General features: G+C 42.8%; 1 protein-coding gene across 1 annotated transcript in view; it reads left to right on the top strand.

Annotated features, from left to right (window-relative positions):
* LOC145340572 (lactosylceramide 4-alpha-galactosyltransferase-like) overlaps positions 1–21,661 on the top strand; it is a 70,502-nt gene that overhangs the window by 4,891 nt on the left and 43,950 nt on the right. The window lies entirely within an intron of this gene.

Here is a 21,661-nt window from a genome sequence, read left to right as displayed (position 1 = left end):
ATGGCTGATCTGTCGTGGCTCAGTTCCACATTCCCGCCCTCTCCCCATAACCCTTAATCCCCTCTCTTATCAAAAACCCATCAACCTGCGTCTTAAAAATATTTAGTGAGGCAGCCTCCACCACTTCAACGGGCAGAGAATTCCAGAGATTCACCACCCTTTGAGTGAAGAAGTTCCTCCTCAACTCCGTTCTAAACTGCCTCCCCTTTATCTTGAGGCTGTGCCCCCTAGTCCTATTCTTTCTGAGCGGGAAGAGTCTCTCCACCTCTATCCTATCCATCCCATTCATCATCTTAGACGTCTCAATGAGATCTCCCCTCATTCTTCTAAACTCTAACGAGTACAAGCCTAGTTCATTCAGCCTCTCCTCATAGCTCAACCCCCTCAACTCCGGCATCAGCCTAGTAAACCTCCTCTGCACTCCCTCCAAGGCCAAAATATCCTTGCGTAAGTACGGCACCCAAAACTGCACACAGTACTCCAGCTGCGGCCTCACCAATGCCCTATACAGCCGCAGCAAGACCTCCCTACTTTTATACTCAATCCCCCTCGCTATGAAGGCCAGCATCCCATTCGCCTTCCTGACCACCTGCTGCACCTGCAAGCTGGGTTTTTGCAACTCATGCACAAGGACCCCGAGGTCCCTCTGCACCGTCGCCTGCTTCAGTTTTTTGCCACGTAAGTGATAATCCTTCCTACCATTATTCCTACCAAAGTGGACCACCTCGCACTTGCCAACATTAAATTCCATTTGCCATTTCCTGGCCCATTCGCCCAGCCTATCTAGATCCTTCTGCAGACTCTCCACACCCTCCGCACAATTTGCCTTTCCTCCAATCTTGGTGTCATCAGCAAATTCTGACACCCTACACTCGGTTCCCTCCTCCAGATCATCTATATAAATGGTAAATAGCTGAGGCCCCAGCACTGACCCCTGAGGCACTCCACTAGTCACCATCTGCCAATCCAAACAAATCTAGCAATTCAAGACTGGACATCCATGAGACACTGTGGGCCAGTTCTGATAACACTCAAGAAGCTCAACACCATCCAGGACAAAACAGATTGCTATTCTTTCCACAAACATTCTATTCCTCCACCACCAATACGCAGTGACAGATATGTGTACTGTCTATAAGATGCATTGCAAAAACTCATCATAGCTCCTGAGACAATACCTTCAAAACCCACAACTACTATGTCCTAGAAGGACAAAGGCAGCAGATACCTGGGCCACCACTACTTGGAAGTTCTCCTCCAAGTCATTCACTATCTTGACTTGGAAATATATCACCATCCCTTCACTGTACTTATGAAGTGTAGTAATTGTGGTAATGTAGACATTTTGGCAATCAATTTTCACACAGCAAGACCCTACAGAAGTGTGATAATACCATGTAATGTTTTGTAATGTTGTTTGAGGGATATAGATTAACCTGTCCACTGAAAAGAACTATCCATTCTATTTTGCAAGATCTTGTATGTCCATCTGTGAGAGCAGACAGGGCCTCAGTTTAACCTCTCACCTGAAAATTGGCACCTCTGACTTTGCAGCTCTTCTTGAAGGTCCCATTGAATGGGGAAATATGACTATTGTCTGTGTGTGAGTAAAAAATTAGGAGTTCTCATAGTGAATCTGGGAGTGACTCATGTACCAGCAATAGAGTCTCTGATTATGAAAGGGAGAAATACTGCAGGCTTCCAGAAAGATGCAGAAGGGCAGATCAGGCCAGAACTTGTCTCGATTGTTCTGCGGTCCTTATTCTATTGAGCAATCTAGAAACTCTACTAATATTAGAAGCTCCTTATGACTGGAAGGATTTTGGTGACTGTCACCAAATTAGAAGATTAATAAGAAGAGCAAAAGGAGAAGAGTTGGAGAGAACTGGTGTTTGTTCTTAAGTACCGGATTGGGGGGGAGGGAATTTCAGGACTTAAGTGGATATGAATGGAAAATGTCCTCCCAGTTGTGAATTGTAAGGCTATATATAGAGAGACGCATGGCGTGGGGTTTTAAAGAATGATTTGGAGATCAATTTGTTAGGGTGGACTGCCCCCAAGGTGGAGGGAGAAGTATCCCTGTATGTTTTCTCAGCTCTGGCCACAGATTCATGAGAATGCAGGTCGATGGACATAAGCCGCATTTCTGTAGGATGAGACATTTCAGACTGAAGTGACTTTGAAACCATCTTAGATGAAACCATCTAAAGAGGTAAGCAGTGTAGTAGAGAAATTATGGTGGCTGACTGAAAGCATTTGTGTAGAATGACACATCAAGGGTTATGGGTATTACCTGGTTAAGTTTTTAATTCTGTGGAATTTAAGCAGTTTGTAAAAAGTAAGATGAAAGAGGAATTTAAGATTGGGAGTCAGGCTTTGGGAGATTTAAAAAATGTAGGCTTAGACACTAAACAGAATAGGTCTTTTATAGTAACCTTGACTGAACAATTACATCTAGAAAATGTTACTTGTATCCTGATAAATCGTTCTCTCTTATCATAGAAAGATGTTGCAATTAAAGGAGAAATAGCAGCTAGGTAGCTTGATCGCACATTGAATTGGTTATGCACTCAGACCAGAAAATGCAAGTTTTGATGTATTTGAACTTAGTACTTTGAAGCATGCAAATAGGGCAAATAAAAATAAAAAAAAAATACAGAGAATTGCATATTCACGTTTCTAGCTTTGGTGCACTGAAAGACATGAAATCTTAGTACTGCATCTTATACCAAACTTGAAGGTGGCTTTTACAACTGGCTTTTTAATATTCTGGATAAAAGCAAATTATTGCAGATGCTGGAATCTGAAACAAAAAAAAACTCTGGAAAATCTAAGCCAGTTTTGCAGCATCTGTAAGGAGAGAAAAGAGCTGACGTTTCAAGTCCAGGTGACCCTTTGTCAAAGCTAAAAAGCATTGAAAGTGGAACATATCTATACTGCAAGGGAGGGAGTGAAAGATTAGTCATAGCCGTAGAAACTAGAGAAAAAAAGTGCTACTTGCTGTCTAGAGAATAAAGGGTGTGAATGGCTAACAGCTCCTTCAGTCTGTGTACAGTCAGGACCCTGACCTTCCGGTTGCTTGCCATTTTAACACATGATCCTGTTCCACGTGTCTGTTCTTGGCTTGCTGCAATGTTCCCATGAAGCTCAACGCAATCTGGAGAACAGCATCTCATCTTCCAGCCAGGCACTTTAGTCTTCTGGTCTCAACATCGAATTCAAGATGATTTGCTCTACCCCACCCCACCTTGGCCCCTTTTTTGTTTTTATACTGTTCTAATTTTTTACTGTTCTCTAACTTTTATTTCTTTGTTGTCTTTCTTCATTTTTCTCCCCCCTCTGCTTCATTCTCCCTTCCCTTTTCTCCCCCTGCTTCCCCTTTTCCACATTCTACCTCTGTTTTATTTCCCCTGCTCCTCCCCCAACATCTCCATCTGTCACAGTTTGCAGTTTCCCTGCTGTTTGACCATTCACATCCATTCCCCTGGCTTATGGCTATGACTTATCTTTCATTCTCCCTGCAATATAAATATCTCTCTCTTTCCATGCCTTTCAGCTTTGAAAACTCTTCGAGTCCAGGGTAACCTGGACTCAAAACGTCAGCTCTTTTCTCTTGTTCCAGATGCTGCTAGACCTGCTGAGATTTTCCGGCGCTTTCTCTTTTGATTTCTAGTAACAATGGAAACCATTTTTTTGACCAGTGAAGCTGAGGGGTGGCACTGTAGCACAGTGGTCAGCACAGCTCCCTCACAGTGCAAGAGACACCAGTTCATTTCTGGCCTCAGATGACACTCTATCCATGTGGAGTTTGCATGTTTTCCCTGTGTCTGTGTGGATTTCCTCCGGTGCTTTGGTTTCCTTCCACACTCCAAAGATGTGCGGGTTAGGTTGATTGGCCATTCTAAATTGCCACTTGGCATCAGGGGAATTACAGGGTACATATGTGGGGTTACAGTGATAGGGCCTGAGTGGAATTGTTGTCAATGCAGACATGATGGGCTGAATGATGGCTTCCTGCACTGTAGGGATTTTACGATTCTATTCCATGGCAGACAACACTGGCTCTTGTGGAAGTAATAGGTTCTACTTAACAAATATTTCATGGGAAATTTTATACAGTGATGTTCTGAGAATTGTTTGCCTAATGAAAGTTTTATATAGATAATTGTTTGCCAAGGGAATGCACATGGCTCCAGCCCCTTTCCATCCTGCCCCCTCCCGCCCCTACCCACCTTACAGGCCTCATTCTCTTCATCTCACTCACATCCTCCTCAGTCAGAGGAGGAGGATGTGGAATTTTCTCAACTCCCCTTTCCGTCCTTTGGTCTGGAATTTCATCCCCATGTGAAAGTGACGAGAAGAGATGAAGGAGAAGGCCAACAAGAAACAAGACCACAGAGCTTTGCTGTCTTGCAGAAAATTGAGCTGAATTGCAATGCAGGAAACTATTGCAATAAAAATAAATTTAAACTCAATAAGACACCATGATGCAACAAATTTGGTCTTGCCAGTGATTTTTTTATGAATTGATGCAGATTTTACAGTTGGGCCAGGTTCTTTTCCTGAAGAGTTTTGTCATATTTTCCATATGTGAAAATTGTCAGTCTGCTGCAGAGCTTGAACCTGAGCTGTTTTTGGAGAGAAAGATTCTAGATCTTTCCAATGTGCTTTGACGAAGGTTTTTTTTTGCTGGAATTTGGCGCTAGTATGTTAAATGTTTCAAATAGCCTGACATAAGCAATCATTAATCCTCCACTGCTTTCTAGATGAATTTGTCTTCAGCGTGCTATGTGTGTCTGGCTTTATGGAAATGATTTGGGATTAACATACTAGTGGCCCTCATCTCCCCAAGTTGCTGATCTGTCCCAGAAACTGTTGAGATGCCCGCTGCTCCTGAATGTGTGCCCCAGAAACCGTATTTCTGACTCGTTCTGGAAACTGTTGGCTCTTTTATTTGTGTTTGACGTTTCAACAGCAAGTTCGGCCTGCATTGTACGCTGTCCTTTGATTTGCTGTGTCAGCACCCAGGGATGTGGAGTAGAGCCAGAAATATTGGGACATCCTTGATTGGCACCCAGGAGTGACCACTTGAATACTGCTGTGACATAGATCTCTGCCTGACTGGAGCTCCTCCTCAGGGTTAAATATCCCTTTACTCTGTTGACTAATCTTCACTGTTTTAAAAAGTACAGCTTGTGTGGTTTTAGAATGCACTCTGCTGTAAACAGCCATTTCCTCAGCGAAACAATGAGCTTTTGCTTCTTGTGCATGTTTTTTCTTGGCCATGAGGTAGCAGTCTAGCAAGGTTACAAGGTGGAAATTTTAGAAGGAGTAAACTATAAAATTCAGATGGTTGAAACATTGAGTGAAATGTATTTTCAGATTGTTGCTGAGTGTCCTGTGTGATGTGACGGGTTGTTAGCTAGTGTCAACTCAGGTGATTGAAATGATAGTGTGTGTTATGGGGGTTGGTGCTTAGACATGCTTAGAAGAGGCAAACATTTGATTTGATTTATTATTGTCACATGCATTAGCATACAGTGAAAAGTATTGTTTCTTGCATGCTACACAGACAAAGCACACCATTCATAGAGAAGGAAACAAGATTGTGCAGCATGTAATGTTACAGTCATAGCTAGGGTGTAGAGAAAAATGAACTTAATGCAGGGTAGGTCCATTCAAAAGTCTGATGGCAGCAGGGAAGAAGCTGTTCTTGATTTGGTTGGTATGTGACCTCCAGACTTTTTTGTATCTTCTTCCCAATGGAAGAAGGTGGAAGAGAGAATGCCCAGGGTGCATGGGGGGGGGCTTAATTATCCTGGCTGCTTTATCGAGGCAGCGGGAAGTGTAGATAGAGTCAATGGATGGGAGGCTGATTTGTGTGATGGATTGGGCTACATTCATGACCTTTTGTAGTTCCATGTGGTCTTGGGCAGAGCAAGGATCTATACCAAGCCCTGGTTCAACCAGAAAGAATACTTTCTATGGTGCATCTGTAAAAGTTGGCGAGAGTTGTAGCTGATATGCCAAATTTTCTTTGTCTTCTGAGAAAGTAGAGGCGTTTGTGGGCTTTCTTAATTAGTGTCAGCATGGGAGGACTAGGGTAGGTTGATGGTTATCTGGACATCTAAAAACTTGAAGCTCTCAACCCTTTCCACTTCATCCCCATTGACATAGGGGCATGTTTTCCTCTATGCCTCCTGAAATTGATGACAATCTCCATCGTCTTGTTGACATTGAGGGAGAGATTATTGTCACTGCTCCAGTTCACCAGATTCTCTATCTCGTTCCTGTACTCTGATCTGTCAGTGTTTGAGATTTGACCCACTACGATGGCATCATCAGCAAATTTGAAAATCTAGCTGGAGGGAATTTGGCCACACAGTCATAGGTGTATAAGGAGTATAGTAGGGGGCTGAGAACACAGCCTTGTAGGGTACCAATGTTGAGGACAATCTTGGAGGAGGTGTTATTGCCTATCCTTACTGATCATTCTCAGCTCCATCCAATTTGGTGGCTCTGATTTCTCCACCTATTTTGGGCTGTGTGTGAGCCTGAAAAACTTGGGACTAGATTTTTGCAAAACCATGGAGACCCTGCAGCATATACAAAATGGCAAACGGACCCCAAATTCAGAAGTTCAGACCATTTCTGACAGATCACATTTTTGTCTGAGGGGGTTACTCTATTTCCTCTCCAAGAAGGGTTGGCATGAGTTGGCATAAGGACTATAAAGAGGCCGTGGAGTGTGGGCTCCTTGGTTGGCATTGAGAATGTGGAGTTGGAGATGGAGGTTGTAGGTAAGGTCTAGAGACTCTAATATTAAACACAAAGTAGGATGAAGCTTTAAAAAATTGAAAGAGGTGTTTTAAATAGCTAACCTGGGCTCTCAGAAGCTCTGTACCTCCGATCTGTATTCTGTGTCCTGAAGTGACGCACCTGACTCCAGTTGGCATCTGCCCCCTGCGATTGCACCTTCATCACTGTAGATGAAGCTTTGCATTGATGGAATTGAGATCTTGCATGGAAAATGTGTTTTAGGACCTGGGCTGCAGTGTTAGATTGAGGTGAATCACAAGTGTTGCCATTACATGAGAAAGAGCAGCTGAATGGTAATGGGCTTGGGTATCCACTGGGGCCCAAACATCCACAAAATGGAAAATAGAAGTGAAGATGTGCTTTGTGCTGGGGCCAAAGGTGGTAAAGGCAGAGCTGAAGGGATTGATGGGACTCTCAGTTCCTGTCAAAGCTCAGATAGGGAGAATAGAGGTGTGAACGATGGTGCCAACATTGACAATAGCCCCGTAGATGTTGGTTGGAGGAAAAGGCATCCAGAAGCTCAATCCAGTGATTGTTTGTTTGTGTCTTGGGTGTTGGAATGAAGAATGAGAAAATATGAGATGGATGCGCAAAAGAAAAGTGCAGGTTGTTATTGGAAGATTTGCTTAAAAGAAAGAACTTGTATTTAAGTTGTGATTTTTAACAACTATCTTCCAAGATGTTAGTCTCATGTTAAAAGCAGAATGCATCTCAGAATCCCGTTGTAACATGGTATGGTGGGGGTGGTTGGAGGTTAGACTTGTCCAGATAAGTCGTTCTGAGAAAGACAAAACAGAAGTGTTCTGAAAGAATGGAGGAAAAACCTACTACCCGTGTTGTTCGCTGTTTCTCAACTTCAGTCACTTATTTATCCTGATGTACCAATGTTAGATGATTAATGACAAGTTTACTTCAAATACAGCTGCTGCCTCGGCTTAATGGACCAAATGCCTCTAGACCTATGAAACAGCAATATCCACGAGCCACTCTGGAACATGCAGAAATAACAAAAGTTCCTAATTAGTCTCTGGCTGGCACAGGTCAAGGCTCAGTTGGCAGGATTAAGCAGCTCACTATAGAGAGAGAAAGAAGAGCAAGAGGTCTGGATTTCTGTAGCACTTAAATCAGGCCATCACTGCTTAAGCATGGAAGTCCGAATGTGAGTTAGGCCTGTTCCTTGACTTTAAAAGTATTTTGTGATTGAGAAGCCTATAACTATTGTAGTCCTTGTTGGCCGTGTAGCTCAGAGATTTGTAGCCTCCTATCACAAATACTACTGCTCTCTTCACATGTGGACTAACTTGGATTAAAAACAAGTCTTCAAAGGTGAGACAGCAACTTGTGTGTATGTCTTTTAATTGGATATGTATTTGGAAAAGAGAAAAAGGTATCAAAAAGAGCAGAGAAATGAAATTGGCCTGATAGCTTCAGCAGAACAGTTTAGTGCTTTTAAAATGGTTAAATGTGCATCATATTTAAAACTGATTTGCAAACCTCTCTCATTTCTCTTTTTGTGTTAATGGGTCTATAATATATTCCCAAAGTGGCAATAGGTCTCTTTTTAATTATTCAAAGCAGGTTGACACCATCATTAAAACCTTTTTAGTCTCTGATTCATTAATAACATTCAGCCATCCTACTTTTCTCAGCCCCAGTCTCCTGACAGGTTTACAGCTGGGATATTTCCTTTCCACGTTTCTCTTGTGTATCATTAAGTTTTTGTTATAGCTGCAATGTTGCATCATGGCTGCACTTATTGTCTCCTAAGTGCCCCAGTTTGTTCATAGACCCTTTCTCCATTGTACTGCAGAGAAATTTTGATGACCTTGTCAACTCTACTTCTTGTCAGAAGTTTTGCTGTTCAGTAAAAAAACATAACTACTAGGAGCAGGAGTAGGCAATTCAGCCCCTCAAGCCTGCTCCGCCATTCAATATGATCATGGCTGATCTCATCTTGACCTCATCTCCACCTTCCTGTCTACTCCCCATAATCCTTCATCCAGCTACTAATTAAAACCTATCTCTGTCCTCAAATTTGTTTAATGTTCCAGTGTCCACTGCACTCTGGGGTAAAGAATTCCACAAACTCATGACCCTTTGAGTGAAGTACTTCCTCCTTGTTTCTGTTTTAACTCTGCCACCCCTCTGCCTAAAACCATGGCCTCTCATTCTACCCTGTCAATCCTCTTGAGCATTTTATATAGCTCAATTATCTCTCATCTTTTTAAACTCCAGTGAGTTTTAGGCCTAAACTGCTCAATTTCTTTTCATAAGACATATTGTATGAAAATGAGGTATGACTTTAAAAAGGGAATTGAATTCCATTTGTATTCCCCAGTCGGGTTGACCTAGAATCTCTAACCTGACTCACAGGTTGCACCCTGTGGAAGATCTGCTGCAAGTTCAGAGTCAGATAACCTGGATGCTGCATGCACAGTGAGATCAGAGATATTTGCTGTAATAAATTGGTCTGATATGCTGATTCACAGTTAATAGCTAACTCTACATTTATCTGTGTGTTAATACATGTCTGATTAGAATAAATGCAGTGAGCATTGCACTGAGTGGGACTGATTCACCCAAAAGCCTACCAACTAAAATAAAAGGTAGAGTACTGTGGATGCTGGAAATCTAGATTAAAACAGAGTTCTGGAAAAACTCAGCAGGTCTGGGGAAAGAAACAGAGTTTACATTTTGTGTCCAATATGATAATTCTTCAGATTGCATTGGGAAATTCTAACTTCCTGTGGGCAATTGCCCTGCCATAGAAAACATCCATTCGGGGGATAACAGCAACGGCAACCAGAGCAGTGGCACCATGGCTGGCCCTGTTAAGCAGGGAGGGACAAAGAGCAATAGTTATAGGGGACTCTATAGTTAGGGGTACAAATTTGATTGAATTCTTTGAGGAGGTAACTGAGTGTGTGGACGAAGGTAGAGCAGTTGATGTCGTATATGTGGATATTAGTAAGGCGTTTGATAAGATTCCCCGTGGTAGGCTCATGAAGGTAAGGAGGTGTGGGATAGAAGGAAATTTAGCCGATTGGATAAGTAACTGGCTGTATCATAGAAGACAGAGGGTGGTGGTGGAGGGAAAATTTTCAGACTGGAGGCCGGTTACCAGTGGTGTACCACAGTGTCAGTGTTGGGTCCTCTGCCATTTGTGATTTTTATCAATGACTTGGAAAAGTGGGCTGAAGGGTGGGTCAGTAAATTTGCTGATGACATCAAGATTGGTGGAGCAGTGGATGAAGTGGAGGGCTCTTACAGGCTGCAGAAAGACATTGATGGGATGCAGAGCTAGGCCGAAACGTGGCAGATGGAGTTTAACCAAAGAGGTGGATGGGGGTAAGGCAGTTGACGTGGTATATATGGACTTTAGTAAGGCGTTTGATAAGGTTCACCATGAAAGGTTTCTGCAGAAAATGCAGATGTATGGGATTGAGGGTGATTTAGTTAATTGGATCAGGAATTGGCTAGCAGATAGGAGACAGAGGGTGGTGGTTGATGGTAAGTATTCGTCATGGAGTTCGGTTACAAGTGGTGTGCCTCAGGGATCTGTTTTGGGGCCACTGCTGTTTGTAATTTTTATAAATGATCTGGATGAGGGTATAGTTGGGTGGATTAGTAAATTTGCTGATGACACCAAAGTCGGAGGTGTGGTAGATAGTGAGGAGGGGTGTCATAGTTTACAGAGAGACTTGGACAAATTGCAGAGCTGGGCCGAGAGGTGGCGGATGGAGTTTAATGTGGAAAAGTGTGAGGTAATTCACTTTGGCAGGAATAACAGATGTGTAGAGTATAGGGCTAACGGTAGGACTCTGAATAGTATTGATGAACAGAGGGATCTAGGTGTATGTGTACATAGATCCCTGAAAGTTGGGAATCAAGTAGATAAGGTAGTTAGGAAGGCATACGGTGTCTTGGCATTTATTGGTAGGGGGATTGAATTTAGGAGCCGCAGCGTCATGTTGCAACTGTACAAAACTCTGGTGTGTCCGCACTTGGAGTATTGTGTACAGTTCTGGTCCCCACATTATAGGAAGGATGTGGAGGCATTGGAGAGGGTGCAGAGGAGGTTTACCAGGATGTTGCCTGGTATGGAAGGGAGGTCCTATGAGGAGAGACTGAGGGATTTGGGGTTGTTTTTGTTAGAAAGAAGGCGGCTAAGAGGGGACCTTATTGAAACATATAAGATGATTAGAGGTTTAGATAGGGTGGACAGTGATAGCCTTTTTCCTCGGATGGAGAAAGCTAGCACGAGGGGGCATAGCTTTAAATTAAGGGGTGGTAGTTATAGGATGGATGTCAGGGGTAGGTTCTTTACCCAGAGGGTGGTGAGGGATTGGAATGCCCTGCCTGCTGCAGTTGTAAATGCGCCTAGTTTGGGGGCGTTTAAGAGATCCGTGGATTGGTTTATGGCTGGAAAGGGATTGGTTTAGGTTAGAGGGTCATTGCTTTTTAATTGGTCGGCGCAACATCGTGGGCCGAAGGGCCTGTTCTGCGCAGTAATGTTCTATGTTCTATTAACTCTAAGTGTGAGGTGATTGATTTTGGTAGGACAAACTTGAATGCAGATTACAGGGTCAACGGTAGGGCTCTGAGGAATGTGGAGGAACGGAGAGATCTTGGTGTTCATATCCACTGATCTCTGAAGGTTGCCAGTCAAGTGGATAGAGCCATGAAGAAGGTTTATAGTGTGTTAGCGTTTATTAACGGGGGTTTGAGTTTAAGACCTGGGGGATATGCTGCAGCTATATCGGACGTTGGTGAGACCACATTTGGAATATTATGTTCAGTTCTGGTCACTTCACAATAAGAAGGATTTGGAAACATTTGAGAGAGTGCAGGAGGAGATTTACTAGGATGCTGCCTGGTTTGGAGGATAGGTTTTATGAGGAAAGGTTGAGGGAGCTGGGGCTTTTCTCTTTAGAGTGGAGAAGGATGAGAGGCGACTTAATAGATAGTTCATGAGGGGGATAGATAGAGTGGACACGCAGAGACTATTTCCTCGGGTGGAAGTAGCTGTTACTAGGGGGCATAACTATAAGGTGGGAGATACAGGTGTAGCAATATAGATATAGGTACAACTATAAGGTGGGAGATATAGGAGGGATGTCCGAGGTAGATTCTTCGCTCAGCGTGGTTGGGGTGTGGAATACACTGCCTGCTGTAATAGTGGAGTCGGACACTTTAGGAACTTTCAAGCGGTTATTGGATAGGCACATAGAGCACACCAGAATGATAGGGAGTGGGATAGCTTGATCTTGGGATTGGACGTAGCTCGGCACAACATTAAGGACCAAAGGGTCTGTACTGTGCTGTACTGTTCTATGTTTCTATAGGTGCTTCTGTCGACATGGAAGAGTCTCCAAGGTGGTATGTTACCTCTCTGGTGTCTGAGTCCAGGATGTCTCTGAAAGGGCAGAAAGCATTCTGAAGGGAGAGAGTGAACCGCCAGCGGTCAGGGTACATATTAGTACTAACGACATAGGTAGGAAGAGTGATGAGGTCCTGCAGCAGCAGTTTAGGAAGTTAAAAAGCAGGAGCTGTAGGATTGTAATCTCAGGATTACTCCCTGTGCCACGTGCCAGTGAGGCTAGAAATAGGATGTTGGTACAGCTCAAGACATGGCCAAACAGTTGGTGTAGGAGGAAGGATTTCAGATATCTGGATCTCTTCTGGGGCAGGTGGCACTTGTACAAGAAGGACAGGTTGCATCTAAACTGGAAGGACATAAATATTCTGGCTAAGAGGTTTGCTAGTGTCACACGGGAGGATTTAAACTAGTTTGGCAGAGGGGTGGGAACCAAAGGTGAATTAATTGAAGGGAAACTAGAGAGTCGGGCCAGTAAGACTCCAAGAAAGAACAGGCAGGGTGCAGTTGCTGATCAGAGAGTCTGGTGGACTGAAGTGTATTTGTTTCAGTGCAACAAGTGTAACAGGTAAGGCAGATGAACTTAGAGCTTGGATTCCTACTTGCAAGTATGGTGTTGTTGCTGTTACAGAGACTTGGTTAAGGAAAAGACAGGATTGGCAGCTTAACGCTCCAGGATGCAGATGTTTCAGCTGGGATAGAGGTGCATTAGTGGTTAAGGAGAATATCACAGTTGTACTGTGGGAGGACACCTCAGAGGGCTGATACAGCGAGGCAATATAAATAGAACTCAGGAATAGGAAAGGTGTAGTCACAGTGTTGGGGGATTATTATAGGCAGCCCAACAGCCAGTGGATAGAGGAACAGATATGTAGGCAGATTTTGACAAGATGTAAAAGTAACAGGATTGTTTTGGTGGGAGATTTTAACTTCCCCTATATTGACCAAAACTCTGTGCTAGGAATGGGATGGGACAGGGTTTGTAAGGATCATCCAGGAGGGCTTCTTGAAACAGTATGTAGATAGCCCATCTAGGGAATGTGCTGTCCTGGACATGGTGTTGGGGAATGAGCCTGGCCAGGCGGTTGATGTTTCAGTAGGGGAGCAGTTTGGTAACAGCGACCATAATTCAGTAAGCTTTAAGGTGCTAATGGATAGATAAGTGTGCTCCTGAAGTTAAGGTGCTAAATTGGGGGAAGGCTAATTACAACAATATTAGGCAGGAACTGAAAAATGTAGATTGGGGGCAGATGTTTCAGGGCAAATCAACATCTGGCACTTGGGAGGGTTTCACGTGTACGTTGATAGGAATTCAGGACCGGAACATTCCTGTGAGGATGAAGGATAACTATAGCAAGCTTTGGGAACCTTGGATAACGAAAGATATAGTCAAAGAGAAAAAGGATGCATTTGTCAAAGCTAGGGGGCTGGGAACACATGAAGCTAGTGTGGAATACAAGGAAAGTAGAAAGAAAATTAAGCAAGGTGTAAGGAGGACTAAAAGGGATCATGAAAAGTCATTGGTCAGCAGGATTAAGGAAAATCCCAAGGCTTGTATATAGAGCAAGGTGTGAGAGGCAAGGTTTAAAGGATGTATACGAGGTCAGTTTTTTTACACACAGGTTGGTGGGTGTCAAGGGAAGTAATGGAAGCAGATGTGATAGCGATTTTTAAGGGGCGTCTTAACAAATACATGATGATGGGAATAGAGGGATATGGTGCCCAGAAGGGTGAGAGATTTTAGTTCAGTTGGGCAGCATGGGTCGGTGCAGGCTTGGAGGGCCGAAGGGCCTGTTCCCGTCCTGAAATTTTCTTTGTTCTTTGACTGCCCTCTTTATTCAGGCTCAGGCTGGATTTTGGGGAATACGAGGCCAGTAGGGTTTGACTTTGAAGCAATTTATTGGTTACTTCTTTACAAAGTCTACCCAGGGATGCCAAATGTTGTCTGGAAACGGGCAGAGAATTTGACCAGCTCATATTAAAACACTTTACCCAGGTGCCCTTACACATGAGATGGACAAAGGACTCGACTCGGTCTTGCGGATCAACCCAAATTTTGTTGACAATTTGTTGTCATTCAAACTCTATTCGAAAACAACTCAACTCCCAGATTGGCTTATACTTTACACTATCTGTCTGAGATTTCTGATACTACCCATGCCAATGAACTTGACTGAGCTACCAGGTCCAATTTGCTGAGCCCTGCCCTTTCTTGCCTTTGAACTCAGGGTCTTTTGCACAAAGGTTGGTCTCACACACCCTCTCCCATCATCACTGCATCTCTGCTTAGTCTTCGCTGTAGGCCGAATCTTCGCTGGAGTTGGCCGACAAGTGTCTCCTCTTGTCTCCCTCTTTGCACCTTTCTGGATGTTTTTCTGGCTATTAGCCAATGAGGTCACTAGACAGGGATTACAGCACCCAATTGGTTATCAATTCTGTATATGGAGAAGGGCAGAGCCCCCTAGATATCCATCCTCGTGTGCATGGGGTGCACGTAGCTCCATTCCTTATTAAGTAATGGCAGGAATCCGATGTGCCAGAAAATCTGGCGAAACTGAGGAATACACAAATACTTTTTGTTTGGTCAGGGCTGAGCACCTCTGGTTCCAGCTTCCAGGGCAAGTCTAGGCTTGTCCTTGCTCGCCTCTGACCTGTGCCTATGTTTTAAACTTGCCCTGACTGCAGAGGCTGTTGACTACTGTTTAGATTGTTCAATTCTGTGACAGGACTAGTTGCTCAGGCTGTTAGCCTCTTGGCCACAATATAATATGATGTATGAACTGCCTTCCAATTGGCTCTACTGTTTCCTTGTGGATCTCGTTGTCTCCTGAGCCAATTGGGAGCCTGCGATTACGTGATCAAAGTCTCTTAAGTGGGATTGGTTTTGGCTTAATATTTAGAAAGTTTTGACCTTTGCGATCTTAGGACCAGCAGTTTATGTTTTAAACAGGATTCCTTTTCACAAAATCAGGATATTCCCTGACAAAAACTTGGATTACAAAATGATGATCCCACAGTTGCCTTTATGAAGGCCTTCAGTCTACTGAGACTGAAACTCTCACAAGTATCTTCCACCGTTGTCGTCTTGCTGTGTGTGAGCACCCTTCATTTCCATACCAGACTGTGTCCTCCCCCACCACTTTAATACAACTTGCTATCACTATATATATCCAAACAGACCATACATTTCCCTTGCCACATAACCTTAAAGAAATTGTGCCTCTCACTCGCACAGAAAAGAACCTCACTTTATAGAATGCAGAAAAGGAAAATTGTTTGTATGTATACGTTCTGGTTTTCACACCATTTGCAAAACAGCTTCACCCTCTTGAGCCAAAGCCCTAACCTTCTGATTTTTGCTCCGTGAGGTCAATACGTTGCTGTCACAGAGCTCTTTTGTGCTTTTCGTAGGTGATTAGAAACCAAGTTACATCCGACTGTAGATTGCACCCCTGCCAGGAGATGAGACATTAATCGGATCCATGGCGGCATTAGACCATAAGATATAGGAGCAGCAGAATAAGGCCATTTGGACCATCGAGTCTGCTCAGCCATTCAATCATGGTTGTCATGATTCTCATCCCAACTCTCCTGCCTTTTCCTCGTAACACTTTATCTCCTTATTGATCAAGAACCTATCTAACTCTGTCTCAGTGGCACTTAATGATCTGGCCTCCACAGCCCTCTGTGGCAATGAGTTCCACAGATTCACCCCTTTTGGCTGAAGAAGTTCCTTCTCTGCTCTGTAAAGGAGCATTCCTTCACTGAGGTTGTGCTGTCAAGTTTTAGCTATTCCCACAAGTGGAATCATCCTCCCCACGTCCACTTTATCTAGGCCTCTCAGTATTCTGTAAGTTTCAGCTCGATTTCCCCTCATCCTTCTGAACTCCAAGTATAAACCCAGACTCCTCAACCGCTCTCATATGACAAATCCTTCATTCCTGGAATTATTCCTGTGACCTCCTCTGGACTCTCTCCAAGGCCAGCACATTGCCCCTTGGATATGGGGCCTGAAACCGCTCACAGTATTCCAAAAAGGGTCTGACCAGAGCCTTATACAGCCTTAGTAATACATCCCTGCTGTTGTATTCTAGTCCTCTAGAAATGAATGCTAACACTGAATTTGCCTTCCTAACTGCCAACTGAACTTGCATGTTAATCTTAAGAGAGTCCTGAACCAGGACTCCCAAGTTCCTTTGCTGCAGAATTCTGAAGCCTTTCCACATTTAGAAAATAGTCAATTTTCTTTCCTCTATTCTTTCTACCAAAGTGCGTAACCTCACACTTTCAAACCAGAATCCCTCCATGGAGCGAACTTTATATCTTTTATTTCTTCCCCTGTCTCCTTGATATGTTGTTCCTATGTGTAAAAAATATTTTTGGGACACCTCAGCTTGTTTTAAGAGTTTAATAAGATGTTTAGTCAGGAATGGTATTTTGTATCTGAATGTGGTGAGGGAACATTAGATTATCTGCTGAGTTGTTAACATTGAGATGAACTGTGGTCTTGATTTATGGGGAAAATTCTTACCTGTGCCACCTGAACCTCTGCAGGGTTTAAAGCAGAAGGGCTGGTTAGTTACCAGACCTTCACTGTTACTTTCACTTTGAACCCAGTTCACTAAAGATAATGTCAGCTAATTGTATCTCACTTCCCTTATCCTGTGTTCCAGACTCTTTCTCCTGTTTCTTCTTTTATGCTTGTGACCTCACAACCATACATTCAGGAAACAACCCAGGATCCTCTATCTGTCATCCTTCTGTAGATATATCATTCCCTAAAATAAATTGAACCCCTGCAATAGACAGTTTTTCCACCATTTGTGCAATCAATTCACTTGTCTGCAAACTACTCCTCAAGTTTACTTTAGCCAGAGGAATTCTTCGAGCTTCTCCATGAACACCACTTACTAAAACCTCCTTCAAAATTCCTTCTGGATAACAAAAATCCTTATCCCACAACATTAATGATAGACTTATTACAATATCTCTTAAAATTTTAACATCTTTACTCACTTTGTAAACATGAAAAGACTTGCCCCTCATAAACAAAGTCCTTAAACACATTGGGTACCTGCCATTCACTCTGACCCTGAGATCGTACACTTTTACAGTCTCATCTAGTCTGATTGTTTCTCTTGGTGAACAAACCCTGCTGGCTTTTCTTGTTCCATAAACTGAATTAATATTCCGTTTCTTAACTCCCACAATTCCAACTGGTTTTGCACACTAATTACTAACACACTGACTTGGTATGGCCCAGCTCATTACAATGAGAGAATCTAAACTTATTCTTATCCATTGTACCTTCAGCACCTTCCATTTTATTCACAGGTGGAATCTCCTTCAATTTCCAACTATTCCTTCTCTTACCTCTTCCTACCTTTTTCTCAACTTCCCATCTTTTATCTCTCTCAGACCTAAGTTGTGATAAAATGAAAGTTAAGGAATCTAATAAATGGGACTTGGAAGAGACAGATTGACTGACTGAGATTTTTGATGTGCACATTAGCCTAGCAACACTGCCATTCCTGACTAAACATCTTATCACAACTTCTTAACGCAAATGAGTCAACTCCTAACTCCCTAAAGCTCGTCCACTATCTATAAGGCATAAGTCTGGCGTGTGGTGGAATATTCTCCGCTTGCCTGGATGAGTTCAGCTCCAACAACATTCAAGAAGCTCCACACCATCCAGAGCAGCCCGCTTGACTGGCGCCCTATTCAGTCTCACACTGGCCCATAGTGACAGCAGTGTGTACAAGGCTCCTTCGACAGCACCTTCCAACCCTGCAACCTCTACTACTTAGAACGACGAGGACAGCAGGCGCATGGGAACACTTTTCTTAACTTGGCAATATATTGCCATTCCTTTATGCTCACTGGATCAAAATACAGAAAATTCCACCTAATAGCATTGTAAATTGCAGCGGTTCAAGAAGGTGGCTCACTGCTATCTTGAGGGCAGTTAGGGATGGATAATAAATGCTGACATTGTCAGCAATGCCTGCATTGCGTGAATGAATAAAAGAAAGGTAAGGGCAAGGGTGTGTTTGAGTGGCAGAAATCGTGGATGAAATGAGCCCAGTTTCTTTGGAGCATATGCAGAAAGTAATAGGTTTGGGAAGGGGTTTGAGGGATAGATAGAATGCAAGAAAGCTAGAAAATTTGCACATTGAACTAGTCAACAGTTAAATTTTGCTGCAAGGATCAGATTGCTCATTAATAATTTCAAGTCTTGATTTATTAATGAAGAAAGAAGTAAAAGATGCTTGGGGTTGTAACATACATCCTGTAGCTGCTCAGAAATAGTCAGTAACCATCAGCAAACATGTTTAATGTGTTGTTTAGAAGCAGTCCAGCTTTGAATGCATTCAAAAGCCAATCATTCACATCATTCTGAGTTACCAACCTCATTATAGTTCAGTCCAAACAGTAGCAGAGCAAGCAATGGCTCAAGCACAGGAAATTTGGGATCACACTGATTTTAGTTAGTTCATTTATTAGTATCACGCAAGTTCCATAGTTGCACGGCTATAATGGTGCAAGTTTCCTGTAAAATCTGAACCACTAATCTTTGTCATGTTGACCCCTCTCAAAAACTTCTGTCCAGCTGTTATAAGATTTGCTCCTTTCCCCTGCCTGATGTCAGTTCCTGTAGTTCTTTGTATTGGCATGGTGAAGTAGCAGAGATATGTCTTGATTTCTATTCTGAGACATTTTGCCACACCCAGGAGATGGTGTGGCGATTGACTGGAGATCAGAGAGTGGGGCTGATGGTGTTTGGGTGTATCATGTAAAAATGAAATAATGCTTAGTGAATGAGTTGGACTGCTCCTGAAATTTTGTCTGATTGTTCAAATCCTTGCACACTTGCTTCTCACTGCCAGGACATTGATATACATTCTGTTCAGGTGAAGCTCATTTTGTCTCAAATTTATTTGCCCCTGGAACTCATCCCAATGCCTGAGAAAGTGGAAATCCTTCCGACTACATTTGGGATTATTGACCTCCAGGATTGTTCTGGAATTTATGGGAATTGAAAGGTTAACTTCCTGCCCATTTCTGTGAGCCAGACAAGAGGAAAACCATAGGAAGCATTAAAAATATTGTTTGTCTTCATTTTTCTTTGACAGATTGCTTGGGGAAAGATTGTTTGACTAACAGTCAAGACTAATCTAATCTAACAAAGAAACCGTTCCCTTTTCAATAAACTATAGAATCCCAATGGTGCAATGAGAGGCCATTTGGCCCAATGAACCTGCGCTGATGGAGAACGAGAAGGCACAAATTTAAAGTAAAAAGGCAAAAGAAATAAAATTAATTTGAGGAAAAGCGTTTTCACGTGACGAGTGGTTTTGGTCTGGAATACTCTGGTGAGGGCATTTTCAGTTGAGGCATTCAAGAAAGAATGAGATTATTATCTGAAAAGAAACAATGCAATGAGTTATGGCAAGAAGGCAGGGGAGTGGCACTTGGTGAATTGCTCATTTGCAGAGTTGGTGCAAACATGACTGGCTGAAGAGCCTTTCTGTGTTCTAACAGCTCCATGATTCTGTGAACTCAAGCCCTTTTTACAAGATCTCTGACCTCATCCTCCCAGTGGTCATAAAACAGTAATTTAGGCTGATGACATTTCTATTCTTTTTCAGAATCTTCTATCTTTCCCACTGTCTCTCATTACCTTGCTATCTGGGAGGTTACCAGTCACTTAAGGTCTCCTCTTCAGTGGGTAGTGGTATATATGGAGTGTTGACCAGGGCAAGAGAGGGAAATGGTATAACTTGTTCTCCCTGATCATACATGTGTTGAGAATAGATAAGTCAGCCTTTTTGGATTTTGCTGGGACTGGCAGCAAAGCAACATATTGGCTGGTAATTTGTGAAGAATTGGAAAATATGGAGTATCTCTGTCACACATTGATGGATTATTTTGTAAATTATTAATTGCTTAAGCCATGAATTCATCATAATTCTCACAGTTCTTACATTAGTGTGTCGCCATCCCATTGTGCAGTTCTGAGGGACTATTGCATTGTCAGAAGTGCTGTTTTTCAGACAAAATTAAAGCAAATCACCATCTGACCCCTCAGAAGGATGTTAAGGCCTGTGGCATTAGTTGAGCAAGAGTAGGAAGTTCTGCATTGAGTAATGTGCTTTGGAATGTCCTAAGGCAATATAAGATGACGTATGAATAGTTTATTTTCACTTTTTGGTTTCGGTCTGTGAATGAGGACAGTGAGAAGTGACCTGGATTGAAACTCAGTGCTATATGTGGAAGGACTGTGGTTGAGCAGTAGAAGTTTGTTCCAGCATTGTGTACAGAGTACCCTACAGTTTATACTGCATTTTGACCCTTCTGGGCAATGGGGACTGGAGCTCGTGTCAAACAGTTGAGGCACTGAGCTACTAAAACTTGATGTATCCAGGCAGAAACAGAAGGTATTACCTGCCCCTCCATTAGTGAAAATGAGGTGTGTCAAATTGCAGATTAATGAGGTTGCATCCGTGGATGTGTCAGGACTGGCCATTCCTAAAAATATGAGGGTCAAAATAAACTGTGTTTATTTTATTCATGAAATGTGGGTGTCATTGGCCACTCCAGCATTTATTGTCAATCCCGGATTGCCCATGAGAATCTTGCACAAAACAGGATTTTTTTTGCAAAAGGTTCAAACCAGCCTTGCTCTTAAATGGCGATGGTCTGTGGAATCACTTAAAGCATTCAACTTGAAATTGTTATTGTCCCAGTTGATATTGGACAGGAAGCTCCTAGAATGGAACCCTGGCTCAGAAGACCATAACCTTTCTTTATCAAACGTGAAGGAATAGAGTTACAGGACCACTAATTAGTTTTAACAACAAGAAAAAGAAATTATGAAACATGAAAAATGGATTATAATACAATAATCCTTTACTCATTCTTTGCCTGAAGGAATACACACAGGTTTTAAGATTAACATGGATGACAAAGTCCATTTGAAGTTACAGTGGTCTCATTTGCACATGATGTGGAGATGCCGGCATTGGACTGGGGTAAACACAGTAAGAAGTCTCTCAATGCCAGGTTAAAGTCCAACAGGTTTATTTGGTAGCAAAAGCCACTAGCTTGCTGCTGCTTCGTCAGGTGAGTGGGATTTCAGTTCACAAACAGGGCATATAAAGACACAAACTCAATTTACAAAATAGTGCTTGGAATGCAAGTCTTTACAAAGAATCAAGTCTTAAAGATACAGACAATGTGAATGGAGAGAGTGTTAAGCACAGGTTAAAGAAATGTGTATTGTCTCCAGTCAGGGCAGTTAGTGAGATTTTGCAAGCCCAGGCAAGTCGTGGAGGTTACTAATAGTGAGACATGAACCCAAAATCCCGGTTGAGCCTACCATTTACTGAGTAAGTCCTGCCCTGGTTCAATCTACCAAAGTGCATCACCTCACATTTGTCTAAATTAAACTTCATCTTGCTC

The sequence above is a fragment of the Carcharhinus amblyrhynchos genome, chromosome 3 (genome assembly GCF_965287045.1).
Source record: "Carcharhinus amblyrhynchos chromosome 3, sCarAmb.v2.hapA, whole genome shotgun sequence".
Classification (NCBI taxonomy): domain Eukaryota; kingdom Metazoa; phylum Chordata; class Chondrichthyes; order Carcharhiniformes; family Carcharhinidae; genus Carcharhinus; species Carcharhinus amblyrhynchos.
The sequence above is the reverse complement of the archived record's forward strand: the minus strand, read 5'-3'. Positions and strand labels throughout refer to the sequence as shown.